At 48.3% G+C, this 15,926-nt stretch overlaps 1 long non-coding RNA gene across 2 annotated transcripts; it reads right to left on the reverse strand.

Annotated features, from left to right (window-relative positions):
- Positions 1–7,357: 7,357 nt before the first annotated feature.
- Positions 7,358–8,542, reverse strand: LOC136485938 (uncharacterized). 2 transcript variants are annotated; one of them, XR_010766614.1, is made up of 4 exons: positions 8,128–8,542; positions 7,838–8,020; positions 7,669–7,744; positions 7,358–7,576 (listed from the first exon to the last, which is right to left on the reverse strand). It is a non-coding gene; the product is annotated as an uncharacterized lncRNA (long non-coding RNA). The 2 variants fall into 2 exon arrangements; XR_010766613.1 differs by having other exon boundaries at positions 7,669–8,020.
- Positions 8,543–15,926: the final 7,384 nt, after the last annotated feature.

A 15,926-nucleotide genomic window follows, 5' to 3' on the forward strand; every position in this document is an offset into this window, starting at 1 on the left:
CGCGGCGGCCTCGTCGTCCCAGGAAAACGCGTCTCGCTGCAAGAGACGCGTTAGGGGCACCGCGATGATCCCGAAGTCCTGGATGAATTTCCGGTAGTAGCCGGCGAGGCCCAAGAAACCCCGCAGCGCCCGAGCAGACCGCGACACGGGTCAAGAGGCAACCGCCGCGATCTTGTCGGCGTCCATGGCGACGCCTGCTGCAGAGATGACATGGCCCAGGTAGGCAACGGAGGAGGCCCCAAACGAACACTTGGAATGTTTGAGGTGCAGGCGGTGGGCGTGAAGAGCGTTGAGGACGACGATGATGTGCTGCAGGTGTTCCGCCCAGGAGGAACTATAGATCAGGATATCATCGAAAAACACCAGCACGAACCTACGGAGATATGGGCGGAGGACGTCGTTCATCAGCACCTGGAACGTGGCCGGGGCATTGGAGAGGCCAAAAGGCATCACCAAGAACTCGTAGTGGCCCTGGTGCGTGCGGAAGGTCGTCTTGCTGATGTCGTCTGGGTGCATCCGCACCTGGTGGTAGCCGGAACGTAAGTCCAGCTTGGTGAAGTAGTGGGCGCCGTGGAGCTCGTCGAGGAGCTCCTCCACCACCGGGATGGGGAACTTGTCCTTGGAGGTCTTCGTGTTGAGGGCGCGATAGTCGATGCAGAACCTCCAGGAGTTGTCCGCCTTGCGAACAAGGAGAACTGGGGCGGAGAACGGAGATGTGCTAGGACGAATGATCCCCTGGTCCAGCATAGCGGCACATTGCCGCTCCAACTCGTCCTTCTGGAGCTGCGGGTAGCGGTAGGGGCGGACGGCAACTAGAGCGGTGCCCGGAAGGAGGTGAATCCGGTGGTCGTAGCGGCGCGCCGGTGGCAGGCCGCGCGGCTCGTCGAAGACCGAGCCGAACTAGAGCAATAGCCGATCCAAGAGGGGCTGGTCGGAAGAAGTGCAGACCGCCCGGACCTTGGGCTCCCTGGTGTCGTCGCAGGGGGAGCCCAGGCCCTTCCACAGGATGTGGCATCTGGCTCGCGTGAAGGCCATGGAGAGGTTCGCGCAGTCCCATAGAATAGGGCCGAGGGTCTTCAGGAATTCGAACCCCAGGATGAGGTCGAACTCGCCGAGACTAATGCCAAAGCAGCTGATGGAAAACTCCTTGGTGCCGATGGTCAGGGTGACGTCACTGGCTAGGCCGTGGCAAGGCACACGATCGCCGTTGGCCACGAGCACTCGCAGCGATGGATGCGGAACGGAGGGCATCTACAGACGACTGAAGAGGTCGGCGTTGAGGAAGTTAGTCGTCGAGCCGAAGTCGAGGAGAGCCACCAGATGGTGGCCGCGCACTGTCGCGTGCAGCAGCATGGCGTTCTTGGGCCAAACGCCCGCGAGCGCGTACAGGGACACGGTGGGGTGTGCCCCTGCGGACGGCGCGTCGTCCGCGGGCTCCAGGACAGGGGCGACGGCGGGCTCCTCCCGTAACACCGCAGCCGCGGCGACCTCGGCCGGAATCTTGGCGTCGACGTAGTCGTCGTTCTCCAAGTAGAACAAGCGTTGACAAACATGTCTGCGGACGTACGGCTCGTCGCAGTTGAAGCAGAGGCCCTGGCGACGCTGTTCCTGTTGCTCAGCCGATGACAGCCGGCGGAACCGCGGCTGCCCTAGATGTGTAGGCACGGCCGGCTGCTGGCCCTGCTGACCGGCCCCCGCAGATGGAGTTGCCCCCGGTCTGGGTGGTGTATGGAGCCCAGGGCGCGCCGGAGGACGAAGGCCGCGTTGCTGCTGCGGTTGTTGCGTAGGCAGGAAGGCAGCCGCGCGACGCTCGTAAGCCCGCGCGTAGTACATGGCGGACTGCAAGTCTTGCGGATGGTGCAGCTCCACATCCACCTTGATGTGCTCTGGAAGGCCGCCGACGTAGAGTTGTGCCTTCTGACGAGCATTGAGGTCGCGCTCATGGCAGAGGACGGCGTTGTAACGCTCCGAATAATCTTGGATAGTGGAGGTGAAGGGCAGCCGAGCCAGCCCCGCCAAACGAGTACCCTGCGTGGGCGGACCAAAACGCAGCTGGCACAGCGCGCGGAAGCGCTCCCAGGCGGGCATGCCTTCATCTTGCTCGTGCGCGTAATACCATGTTTGGGCAGCGCCACGAAGATGGTACGATGCCAACCATGTGCGAGTTGAAGCCAAGGTGCGCTGCCCGCGAAAAAATTGCTCGCACTGGTTAAGCCAATTGAGGGGATCCACGCTGCCGTCGTAGGTAGCAAACTCGAGCTTGTAGAATTTCGGCGGGTCGAGAACGCCACTGAACGCTGCTTCCGCATGGGGCAGGGCGCCCGGGGGGCTGCCGCCTCCGAGGACCGCCGACGCGGTCGCGGCAGGAGCGCCACCATAGAGGAGCGTCCCGTCCGTGCCGCCGTAGAACGTCCCCGAGGTGGGAACCGAGGGAGCGATGAGGCGGTCGCTGCGGACGGTGTAGGCGAGGTGGCCGTTGTGTAGATGGGCGCGGCCACCAACCCTGCCAGCGCCCAGGTCGGGACGGGGGACGGTGAGGACGGCCACTGAAGAAGATGGAGGGGTACCCCCGTCCCGCTCTGCGGCATGCCGTAGGCGAAACGCGCCTGCTGCAACGCAGACGGTATAGCCGGCGGTGGTGGTGGAGGAGGAGGCGCCGGTTGCGATGGGGGCGGCGGCGGAAGTAGACCCGCCAAGGCCGACTGCATGGCGGCCATGTTGCGGCTGATCTGATCAACCACCCCGGCCAGGGACTCCAAGGTCAGAGGTCCCCTGGTGGAGGCGTCCGAGATCTCGGAGGACGCCGCGGGCAGCGGCGCGGAGAACAGCGGCGCGGAGGGCAGCGGCGCAGAGGCCACCGGCGGTGAAGTAGCGGCGCTCGGTGGGGCAGTGGTCATCGTGCCTGAGTCTGATACCAAGCTGCTATGATGCCTAGCTCTCACTGGGATGGAACGAAGGTTGTATGTGTGTGTGATTGCTGGACGAGGCTTGAGGACGCCTGGAAGACGGCGCGGCGGCGCCGTGGCTGCTTGCACACGCAAGTTAGGGCGGGATTATGGTGAGACTCCCGGCTCCCTTGGGCAGCCGAGAAAACAATATGTTTTCTGCTTAAATTCTCAAAAGAGTCTTACAAGAATATTTATATCTCTTTTCTCTACTAAAAATAGAAATAACTCCCTAACAATACCAATATTTCTAATAATAGTATATAACGATAATTTGGGCCTGGAGCCCAACTCAGCGTACGCACGTAGCCTTGCGTCCTCCTGCTAGCCACCTGAGCTCCTTCGTCGCATGTAAGAGATGCCGGTCATAACAGAACCACCACTTGATCAGGCAAGCAGTTCCTCGGATGTTGAAGCTCTGCAACAGTCTGAAAGCACACGGAGAACACAGGTCATCACTATTTAAAAGCATGCCATTAAATACAATCTCAAGTGATCAACACAAATGATTTTAGAAGTGCATTACACAGTATATGTACCTCCTAGTTCACATGGTGCTGCCCAGGCACATCGTGTTTTTTCATTCTGCAAAATTCAACCAGCAAAGTTTTCTAGTCAAGAAAAAGGCACGAGAGGTGTTTCAACGTAGAAATGGACTGAAACTTTAGTACGTTTTATTAGATAAAGAAGCCCTTCATATGCAAAGTATAACTGTCTGCTAAAGAGAGCTAAACCTTGTAGTCATTTGATCGAGCATATGGTGGGTGTCGTCCATGGCACTGTCCCTAGCAGCTGCTGGGGCATTAGGTGGCGTGCTCTACGGCGTGGGAGGGAGCACAGAGGCATGGGGAAGCTGCATAGTGCCGGCGCTACTTGCCTTCTTCCTCATGGGAGCCATGCTCAGCTTCTTCTCCACAGCAGCGACATTGTGGCGTGTAAGGTGTATATTTAGAGGAGGCGACGCCGAAAGTCAGTGCTACTTTGAAGTAGCGTGGGCATCCACGGTTGCATCAGTTGCCTCCTCCACGTGCAGTACACGGCCACGACAAGCAAGGCATCGTTGAGCGAGGAAGACGCTGAGATGTGGAGGCTTTGGAGCGCCGGCCGGAAATGTGTGTGGAGCAGGCGCCCGAGCACCGCGGCGTGCTGTGCTACCCGCTGAATGGAGCACGGCGAGAATCTTGCATGCCTCCGAGGAGCGCCGCTGCTGCCTGGGCGCCTCCTCTCGTGGCCGTCCTGGTGCTGCCCGCAGCATCCCCGTGCGGGACAGGCGACTATGGCTCGGCCGTCCAGGTTGCAGGGTCGAGGCCGCTCCGCGAATCGTCAATCGCCCGCATCGCTCCTCCGTGTTGCCATACGTTACCTCAAATCTGGACATCATTGTCCGTTCAAAAACCTCCTTCACTGCTGGATTTTGAACCGACAGTGATGATGGGTTGATATCACTGCCGGTTATTAAAAACCAACATTGATCTGCAGGAAACAGTGTTGGTTTCTGGCTCCACCCGACAGTTAGTTGAACAACACTGTCGGTTTGTAGTCCCAACCGACAGTAATGGTTGCTTTTAAGAGTGTTGATTTTTGGCTCAAGCCAACAGTATTGAGCAAGCCTATATTGTCGGTTTATGACTCAAGCCGGCAGTGTTGATCTAGACAACACTGTCGGTTGATGACTCAAGCCGGCAGTGTTGAACAAGACAACACTGTTGGTTTGTTGATAACCGGTAGTGTTTTGCAAGACAACACTGTCGGTTCGTTGCTAACCGGTAGTGATGGCCCATTCATATTTTATTATTTTATAATTGATTTTAATTTATACTTTTTTGTGGAATCGGGTTTCGCTTTATATACGCTACGTAGACGACAGGTCCATCAATATTAAACATTACAAATGTTACGATTACAATTCAAATGTTCTTATCCACATCTTGATCCTTCAAAATAAAAAAGAAATATTCTTGGACTTCACACATGCTTCTCGGACTTCTTACAATAATCTGGCGAGCCGCTCTAAGCCATACTGGTCCTTGTACCTCATGGATTGTGCAATAGAAAATACTCTATCTTTTTCCAATACCTCGGCTAAGATGAATTTTGAGAGCTCTGATTGCAGTGCGACGATCTTCATGTCTAACAGTCTTTGTTGGTTATATTTCTTGCGCTGTCGTTCAAAAAAGATGATATCCAAAGAGGAACATTAAATCATTTTATTGAATTATTAACAGACATAAATGAAATTGTGATTATACACACCAACTTATCGGCTTCTTCCGATTTTCCACCGATGTAGCGAAGCATTGCCCACATTATATAAAACCCGCATTCATTGTTTCCCGCCGGTTGTGACAGGTACTTCCCCTCCATATCGACAACCTTGAATGGGACCGACGTCCCACCGATATGTCTTCTTCGGACATTGAGCAACATTAAAGGGAGAAACATTAGAAATCGGTATGTGTGATTAGAAAATAATATGTTATTAGGATCGTTTACTAATTTAACACTGCCACCGGTGCATCCAGATGATGAAATGGTTTTTTCTTCGAGTCCCACACCTCGATCAGATTTTTGGCAAGATTGACACAAATAAAGACGAAATGGTTGCTACAATCATAGAATCCTAATTATCGAATAATCTTAACGAAAAAAGAAGCATAAAATTAAAAGCTGAGAACACATACTCGTAGTTGTAGGCTACAAGTATGTGAGTTTTCTTCTTCATCGTGAATTCGTCGAAAACAACAATCAATCTCTGTTTTAGGTCTTCCACGTCACATCCATAGAGGCCTAGACATATTCTCTCATTGACTTGCAAGGGGTCCAAGAAGCCTATGTAATTCCATTTGTTCTTTAGAATGCAAAATTTTGCTATACACCTACATAAAATCATGGAAAGTGCTCAAAAGTTAACAATTTATCTTGAGAGTAGTTAATTGTAATATCGTGCGTGTAGGGTACTTACATAGTCCACGGCGTCAACATTTGAACATCGAGAGAGCGTTTCTGGTATAGCTGAAACAAGCGCTCCCACTCGACATCGAACTTCTCTTCTTTAGGATAATGGAAAACATATGGCGAACGGATAATAACCTCAAAACCAAAGTCGTCCGTCTCTGTTGCTTGAGCCATGTAATATTCATGCAACAGTCGCATATATGTTGTCAGATTTTTATACTCCTCATCGGGAACCAAAAGATTGCCCCTTTCATATTTCATTGCCGATGTTGTCGTCCCTTGTACATCATAATAGATGGTCATGGCCTCTTCCATGGTTAATCCTAGGTTATCTTTGACGTACTTCTGTATGTTCCTTAAATCTTTATTGTGTATTTCTTCGTCTCTTGTTGTAGCGTATTTATTCTGTGTTTGCCTTTCGAATTCAGACGTCAACAAATACGAAGGCAGTGAGGCATAGAGATTGAAGAAACTAACACAATCTTCCTTCGAGATGTGTGCTATAAAATTTTCTTTAATCAAGGTGGTAACGCTGCCACTGAACGACCTTTTTCTTTTCTATTTGTCCACTTTGGGAGCATTAGCGACCGAATCCAAGGACCTTTTCTACGACTGCGAGGATGTCCTTAATCTTGTTTTGGGCTGAGGTGGAGGAGGAGGAGGAGGATGACGACGAGAATTCTGTTTCCTCGGCGCTGATGAAGATGGAGGAGGAGGGGGAGGAGGACGAGGAGGAGTCTCTTTTCTCGAGGCTGATGAAGATGGAGTCGGACAAGGAAGAATAGAAGGAGACCTCTGTCTTTTCAGGGATGATGGCTCTGAATGAGGAGGGGAGTGATCTCTGCTAGGAGATGGAGAGTGATCATCACGGTGGGCGAAGACTCATACACTACAAGAAATCTTAGGATCTATGACGACCTATTGTCATCATGAATTCTGATATATTTGTCATAGTAGTTGTATTTGTGACGACTGCATGACGAAAAACCAATCGTCAAAGATCATGCGTAGTAAATCTTGTTTAATGACGATTGCATATTTTTTCATCATAATTTTTAATGACGACCAGATTAGAGAGTCGTCACTAAATATCTTAAGGCCTGGCTAAGCCCATATACTAAGCAGACTTTTAAGCGGCCCATTTAGCTTCCTAATATTTTTTCAGCCCATTTTGTTTTATTATAATTAGCCCACACAATTTTTTGTTTGGGCCCATTTAGCTTACAGTCCAGCAGCATAACAGAACATATTTTTAGTCCGATTTTTATTTTCACATTCAGCCTGTTTTTTTTTATTTTCGCATTCCTGTTTGCATTTTTAGAGGCCCATTTTATAGCCAATATTTTTAGGTCCAGCCCATGCCACATTTTTTTAGGACGGCCCATGATAAAAAAAATCTGAACCAGACAAAACACAACTAGTCCAAATTATTAAAATCACAGCTCAAACACATTCCATTCATAAACAAATCAATCGGTTAAATGGTCATACATCTACAGGGGAGAATTTTGAATTTGGAAAGAACCCAATCTGGACTCGTACATGAATGTCCATGGATTTTTTTAAGGAACAAATGGAAGGAGCTGATGCCGCAGATGAAATTGACTTCCTGCGAATATGCAAGTTTGCGTAAGGTAGAAGTGGAAGGAGCTGATGCAGCCGATGACGTCGACTTCCTGGGTATAAGCCATCAAGTAATAATCAGCCAACCAATCCAGAGTAATACAGTGCATGATTCAATTACTGGACAAAACAATCAGAGTCATACCATTCACCTTATTTCCATAATAACGGAAATCTAACCATCTCTAGAGTCCAGAGTTACCAGGCAAGCAGGGAGATTACTACATTCGCAACACAATCAGAGTAGCATGTTGGCAGCCTGACAACCAGAGACCACGAGCAACGAAGGAGAATGGAAAAAATGGAGGCGGTACCGTGCACGACGGGGTCAGCGTTGAGGCGATGAACCTCGGCGACGAGCGCGGGCTAGGAGATGTCCTCAGGGAGGTCGCCGTCGATGAGCAGATGCCGACCTCGGCAGACGCCTTGCGCTTCGTGTTCACGGAGGTCTGCGAGTCTTTCCGGCTCCCCACGATGGCCACGGCCAGCCTCGGAACCTACGAGCGAACGAGCGAGAGAGCACAGCGTCAGCACACAATCCGAGGCCTACGCGCCTCGATCCAAGAACTCACAGGCAGCGGATAGAGGGAAGCGGAGTGCTTACGAGTCTGGGCCGAGGAGAGCGCGGCCACATCGGCGGCGACGTCGCAGCGCAGCGGACGCCGGCAGCGATGGCCTTGCCGTCGATGATCTGCGTCATCGCAGGGTAGCTGTGGTTCTTCGCGAGCGAGTGGGGGCGACGACTCCGGATGAGACCTGGGAATCTTGAGCTCCTTCGTGCACGCTGCCTAGATCCGTTGCCGCCTCCTCGGTTCTTCCTCGTCGATGACTCCATTAAAATCTGCGGCCGCCAGGACCTGATCCTCTGCTGCTAGCGTTGGATCCATTGCCTCCGGCGCCTTGGATTGGATATGGAGGGGTGGCGTCGCGGTCGGCATCTAGAGGGAGGGGAGTGGTAGCAGCAGGTGGCGGGCAGTGGTGTGGAGGCGCATGGGAGGGGAGGAAGCGGAGAGGGTGTGGATCCAGGAGCTGTCTAGGGTTTTGGAGGTGCTTTTATGTGAGGTTTGCTGCATCTTGGTCGTTCATTTTGATCTAATGGCCTGAATGTGGCGTGGCTTGCGGGCTGAGATGGGCCAGATCCACGAGATGGGCTTTATTTCTGCGAACCTCTGTTTAATTTTTTTCCTTTTATTTATTTACAACGAATTTTATGTTACTAGATTGCAAATCATAAGAACTATTGTCTACTGAATTTATATACCCCCAACATAATTTTACATGAACTAGACTACCTAAGCGGTCAATATTTATATAAGTAGATTGCCATAAAAATTTTAAGTTATTTTAACAAAGTGAAACTATACATTGTTCACAAATAGATACATCCCTCACATAGTTTTATATAATTGTGTGAGTGATACATTGTAATCACCCTAATCATCTAGTGAAACACTCCTCATCTCAAGGATTCACTTCCTTCACTTGAGAACGAGGTAGAGTTGTAAAGCTAGCCTTAGTGGCTAACCTCAATAACGTGGAGGTAGACAAGCCTTAGTGGCGAGTTGAACCACGAAATAAATCATTGTGTCACTTGTGTTTTGCTTCATTACTTGCGATATTTGTTCTTGAGGTGTTTCTAGGGTTTGATTCCGATCTACAAATTGGTGGTGGTGCTACTTCTTCTAGTTGGTGATCTAGGTTCCTTATATCTGCAGATAGCTCAGTAATTTACTTGATCTAAGTTTCCATCGTTAGATTTTGAATTGTGGATCATTCTTGTCTGCAGGTGCGGCAGTGCCACAGTGCCGTTGGTAAGCGCGACAGTAATGGGTACTGTAGCACTTTTTGAAAAAACTTTTCGTGAACTAAACAAGGGCTAAACAAGGCCTACACCTAAAAATGTTCTGGATGTCCACAAGTACGTGCTTGTCGGACCCGCCTGGCAGCGGCCTAGAAAAAGAGAGAGATAGAGAGAGAGCGCCGCGGCTTTCTAGATTTGCGGACGCGGGTGCGCGTGTGTTCGAGCGGGAAGCGGGATCAGACACCGGGTGAGTGCGCGTGACGTGGTTCGGCCAATAGGCTTGCACCACGCGGCACCGTGGGGCCCTGTCGTCGTTGGGTGAGAGAGAGTAGAGAAGAGAGAGGCCGGCTGGAGCTTTGGAAAAGACGCGGGCGGTAGCCTCCGTGAAACTCCATGGAACGGGACGGTGGCTGCAAAGGAGGAGAAAGAGGCGACGGAACGGAGCAGTAGTTTTTTTTAAGTGAGCGTTGCGTTCCTCGTGCTGGGCCACGTCCTAGGCTTTGGGCTGGTCTGCTGGTGTGCTGGCGCATGTGGGGAAAAGAAGTCCAGGCAGGTTTCCGGTTTCCCCATGGGCCATGGGGTCCTTGCGTGCGCAAGCAGGTGCAAAACACGTGATTTAGAGGCCAAGGAGATTTGATTAGCATGCACGGGTGGAGATCTAAAAAAGCAAGCACAGGACGGATATTGAAAATATAAACATACTATACATGTGGTGTACGCAGGCCTGCTAGGCTGCCCCCGCGTGGAGCGCACGACGCAAGCCTATGGGCTGTATATATAATAATTTGATAAATTATCAAGTACATGCTGATATATACAAATGACTGTGGGACTAGCTATCTAATTTCTTTTAAAATTTAACTAAAAGTTATGACAAACTAATATTGCCAATAATTTATGACAACTGCAAGGTAGCATGTTATGACGGAACATAGATCATCATAGACAAACTACTTCTCTAGATTATGACGATTTTTATTGCGTCTTAATGACGAACACATAATTTTCGTCAGAAAGTCATTCTCCACCCAAAAGTCGTCATAAAACAGAATGACTTATTGACGAATTGACTCATCGTCACAAAAAAATTGTCATAGATCTTAAGATTTCTTGTAGTGATAATCATCCTCATCATCAGAGGACAATTGATGGTCAAGCTTAATGAAGCGCTTGCGCTAGACCACTTGAGAGCCCTTGTTTTGACCAAGTTTCGGCCTGTCTTCCGCTACGGGGTACTCAATGGGTATCTTGTTAAACCTCTTATCAAGTATTTTGTCAATTGTGACATGAGCGTACCCCAGTGGAATTGGGTGGCCATTAATTGTCCCGTCTCCCGCAGGCCAGGCCTGGCCGAGCGCCACCTTGTCCTTTATCTATTCCTGACGGATGTACAACCTGACATTGACGGGTTTAGTGATGTCATCCACCGGATGAGGCACATTCGCCTCTTCTTCGTCGAGCGGGGTCAATCCACAGCTGCTGCGACCCCAAAACTGTGGGCTAAAGGCAGTAGGAGTAGGGTTTTGTGGTACTACTGATCCCTTGGACTGCAAAATTTGCTCAACTCACGCTTCAATGGTCGCCTCAATTCGTGTTTCCATTTTGTCTTCCATCTCTTTTAGTCTCCTCAAATACTTTGCCTCCTGTTCCGCTCTACCCCTGGAGCGGTTCCGGTAAGTGTTACATTCTTGGGGGAATGCTAGTTTCCAAGGAACAACACCAGTTCCTCTAGTGCGACCAGGGTGCTCCTTGGTTCCGAGTGCTTGGGTGAGCACGTCTTTCTCCCAATTAGAAGTGCGAGTCCCTTGCCTCACCTCCTCAGTTACCTAGGAGATCCTCTGGATGAGTTCGCTCATGGGTTGATTTGAGGAGCTAAAGCTCCCGTCCTCGGTGTGCCGTACATTTCTCCCCATATAGGATAATACCGATCTAGGCTCCCAATCGGCGGTCTCAACCTCAACGCCTTCCTCAGCAAGGCGATCCATCTTTTGAAGTTTTGCTTCAAATTCTGGCATCTTTTTGGCGTAGCCACGAGAGCCGAGATGATGAGGATTCGTCGCTTTCTGCGAATTCTCCTTATTCTTCCTGCTCAGTTCTAAGTACTCCTCGAATAACCTATATTCTTTGAAATCCTGCCAGAAGTCCTTCTGCTTGCTAAACTGTCCACCATCGAAATCTGGTTCTTTATTTTGGAGGACAAAATTCTTATACAATGTCCCCTTGTAATTCTTGAAGCATGTCCTCATGATTTCTTTTGCTTTTTTCTTGACTAACTCCCTATCATACTCGGCTGGGAAAGTGAAATACTCTAGGATCTTGACATCCCATATGTAATCCTTCTCACTTTTGAGAACCCTCCACCGATCATCATCTTTCCCAATCCACTTCCTGTACTTAATCGGGATGAAGTCCTTAACAAGTAACCCGAGGATAGTCTTGTATTTGGTCAAAGCTATAGGCGGTGAGAGTGGATCCCCGAATTCATTGAACTTAGTAATGTGCCAGTGTGCATTCCTACCAACAGGAATCTTTGACATGCCTCGCTTGGATCTGGCCTTCCTGCTACCTGAACCCTCTGGCTCCTCGGCCGACGAAGGCTCCTACTAGAGACACTAAGTAAGCTATGACCCTCTCAATTGATTACCGTGTGTGGCTACATAGTCACATGATACCAAAGTTACCTGGCCATCTTGGTCATTTTGACCCAGATCGAGCAGGCCGGACGGGGTCCATGGCTGCTCGTTCTCACCGATCTGATTGACACCATCACCGTTTGTCGGATCATGCGGCTCTCCTGTCCCAGCGATATCAGCCGCTTCTTGTTGCCGATCTGTTCTTCGGTGATGGGGTAACAGGCGACGATGAGTCATGGCTGTGACACGATCATGGTTAGTTTTGGCCGCGGACAACTACTAATAGCATATGCTCACATATATATAATATGTTTAATGCAAAGTCTAATAATAAGTCCACATACAACAAAGTCAAATAATAGTATATGTTCACCTAGAACAAATTCATTGTTTGATTGACCACATACAACAAAGTCCACCTACTGTTCTATGAAACTAAGCCTACATTAACTTCCAAATAAGAAAAACGATGACCATAGCCATAAATAAAAGCATGACATCTTTCCAAGACCAAGGAGCAATTCTCCTAATCTTCACATCTCCGGCGGGTGGCTTCTCTTCGATCTCCAGTGCCAGCGAATGACCATGGTTTGCATTCATTGGACCATAGTAGGCTGGTTGCCCATGGTTTGCAAGGTAGGCCAGATGACTATAGTAGGCCCTCAAAGCTTCAGCTTCTGTGTTGTATTTTTTGTGCAAATTACTAGGGTAGCGATGGACTTGAGCATAGCAATCTTCTCAGGTTTGATAAATCTCAGGCATGTGACCAACATGCACTACATACCATGCCATGGTTGCCTATACATTTAAGTAAATTAGGAATGTGGTAAGTGGTAATGGTAACTCACTGAACAAGAGTTATTATTCAAGTTATATGGGCAAACGAAATCTATTTAATGTTCTTTATCCTTGACATGATAAAAAATTATCTCAATTGACACTCTACCTATAGCGATTATACTTGTACACATTTGACAAGAATCCATCATTGCTTAAGCAAGAGCAAAAATTCTTATCTAACTCTTACACAAACAGAACACTCTCTACCATCACAAATAAGACATCCATAGTCATTAACGTGTACCTTTGACTTCTAGTTTCCATTGCTTGCAATAATTACAAAGTACAGAGATATCATAACATTATGCAACTACTATTAGAGACAGATATGCTCATATCATTGTCACATATTCAATCTAACTATGTCAAGAGGTGTTGATGATCAATGTTTAAATACTTAGACTGCACACAGCACAAAATGTCACTTAGCTGTGACTCGAGGGAATAACTTGTTGCGACAACATGCAAATAACACCAATGGTTCTTAAACAGTTTAGGGCCATGATTACTAGGTCCTCAACAAATCTGTAGGTAGCATAATCTCTTCAGGGAAAAACTAACTGGTTTATGTAACAGCATGTACATACAAGGATAGCTAAACCAAGGAGTAACAGCATGTAACTCAATCGAATAGGAATCGGCTGCTATTGAGAAGACAACAACCGTGGGGCATTTCATCAAACACTTAGCTGGTAGTGAGCCACGCACTCACCGTGGGGGTCGGAAAGCCTCGGCGGTGCTTCGGCTTGGGGCGGTGGACGGCATGGGGAGTGCTCCGGCGTGGGGCGGTGCACGGGCGTCGGCGTCGAAGAAGAGGAGCGCGGGGCTGGGAATGACGGCACGGGGGGCGGTGGATGGGTGCTCCGGCATGGGGCGGTGCACGGGCGTCGGTGTCGAAGAAGAGGAGCGCAGGGCTGGGAACGGTTGGCGCAGGGTTGAAATTTGGATAATTTCAACCCACGTCAGGCTCTTATACCAAACCTCATCACTGTCGGTTCTAATTATAAACCGACAGTGATGGGGGTACATCACTGCCGGTTATAAGTCTAAACCGACAATGATGTATAAATATCACTGTTGGGCCATTCTTTAAACCGACAGTGATTGCCATGTAGCGGTTCCAGCAAAAGTAAGTTATCTTTTCTAATTCTTTCGAATACCTCCTACTGGCTCAATGGTTAAGACCCCGCAACTTAGCCCCCGATACCTGTGTTCGAATCCCGGGTGGCTCAATTTTTTGGTTTAATTTTATAATTTATTAAGCGGTCTAAAGGTGAAAAAGAAAAAATAAATAAAACTTGGCACACATCCTATACTAGCGCAGCGGTTAAGTCTCTGAACTCTGCAGCCCGAGACCCGAGCTCAAACCCGAGGGCTGACACAATTTTTTTTTCATTTTTTATATATCACTGCCGGTTTTTAAAATAAACCAACAGTGATAACCAGGGTCACTGTCGATTTCTTCTCATCACTGCCGGTTTTTTGAAACCGATAGTGATGTTTATATATATTAAAAAATTCTTTTATATACTAAATAAATAGAAGCATCTGTATTCCTATTGAAAGGATCAAGATGCCCAAGAGGGGGGAGGTGAATTGGGCTAATTCTAAATTTTCTTGCAATAATCAAATCCTACGGTTAGCCCAATTAACCCCTTGTGTCTAGAAAAGTGATTCTATTAATCTAACGCACAACGGACTTGCAACCTATGTTCTAAACTTACTCTAGCATGGCAATTCTATGAATGTAAGAACAAGTATTGAATTGCTCAAAGTAAATGCTCAAAGTAAATAGAGAGAGATGAACGCGGTGATGTTTTGCCGAGGTATCGGAGAGTCGCCACTCCCCACTAGTCCTTGTTGGAGCACCTACGCAAGGGTGTAGCTCCCCCTTGATCTGCGCAAGGATCAAGTGCTCTCTATGGGTTGATTCTTCGACACTCCGTCGCGATGAATCGCCCAAAGCCGCTCACAACTTGAGTTGGGTCACCCACAAGCTTCGCCGGGTGATCACCAAACTCCCAATCACCACCAAGCCGTCTAGGTGATGGCGATCACCAAGAGTAACAAGCACGAACTCTCACTTGACCACGCGAAGCCTAATGAGAAGATGGATGCACACTTGGCTACTCTTGATTCACTAATGAGGCTACTCTCTTGGATTCTCAAATCTCAATCACCTCACTAGGACCTTGCTCTTCTTGGCACTCACAAACTTGAGCCTTCTTCTTCTCTATACTTGCCACATATCCAATGCCACTTCTATTCATCTTCATGATGGTGTTCATGAGTAGCTCACTTTGGAGGTGCTTGCCTCTAGCAAACTTGCTCAATCCAATCTTGAGATGCTCTTTCTCCAACTTGAGCTTCTTATTTTCTTCTTTGAGCTTCTCATTCCCAAGAATCAACTGTTTGTCATGATCAAGAGTTTCTAGCACAATGGTGTTGTGGCTTTTCATTTCTTCAAGATCTTTCATGAGCTTCTCATTTGTGTTCTTGAGCTTGACATATTCATCATAGTCATTGCACTCAACCACTTGCTTGCCTTTGCCACTAGATCCTTGCTCAATGCTCTCATCAATCAAATCATCACATGATGTAGCTATATCAATCTTAACAACATGGTTAGTAGCATCATGTGGCTCATTTGGTAAGAATTCTTGAGCAATAACAAGAGTATCATGATTGATCTTAAGAGTTGTATACTCATCTTTTAGCTTGTTGTGACTAGTGATGAGCTCATTGTACACCCACTCAAGTTTATCATGTTTATCTTTAAGCTCTTTCTTAGAAGATTTGAGCTCCTTGAGTTTAGATGATATAGCATCATTAGTTTCTCTAAGCTCGTCATTAGCCTTTTCCAATGTATCGCACTTAGCTAAGAGTGAATCATTTTTAGCATCAAGCTTTTCATTTGTAGCTCTACTCTTTCTAATGATCTTAGTGTATTTTCTTAGTATTTTGACAAGATCATCATATATAGGTGAATCATCATCATCGCTATCGCTATCATCATCACTAGCTTGCTCATCATCACTACTATCATCATTCTTAGTTACCTTGCGTTCACCCTTGGCCATAAGGCATAGGTGTGTAGAGGATGATGGCGATGGTGGCGGTGAAGATGCA

This window comes from Miscanthus floridulus, chromosome 1, assembly GCF_019320115.1.
Source record: "Miscanthus floridulus cultivar M001 chromosome 1, ASM1932011v1, whole genome shotgun sequence".
Classification (NCBI taxonomy): Eukaryota; Viridiplantae; Streptophyta; class Magnoliopsida; order Poales; family Poaceae; genus Miscanthus; species Miscanthus floridulus.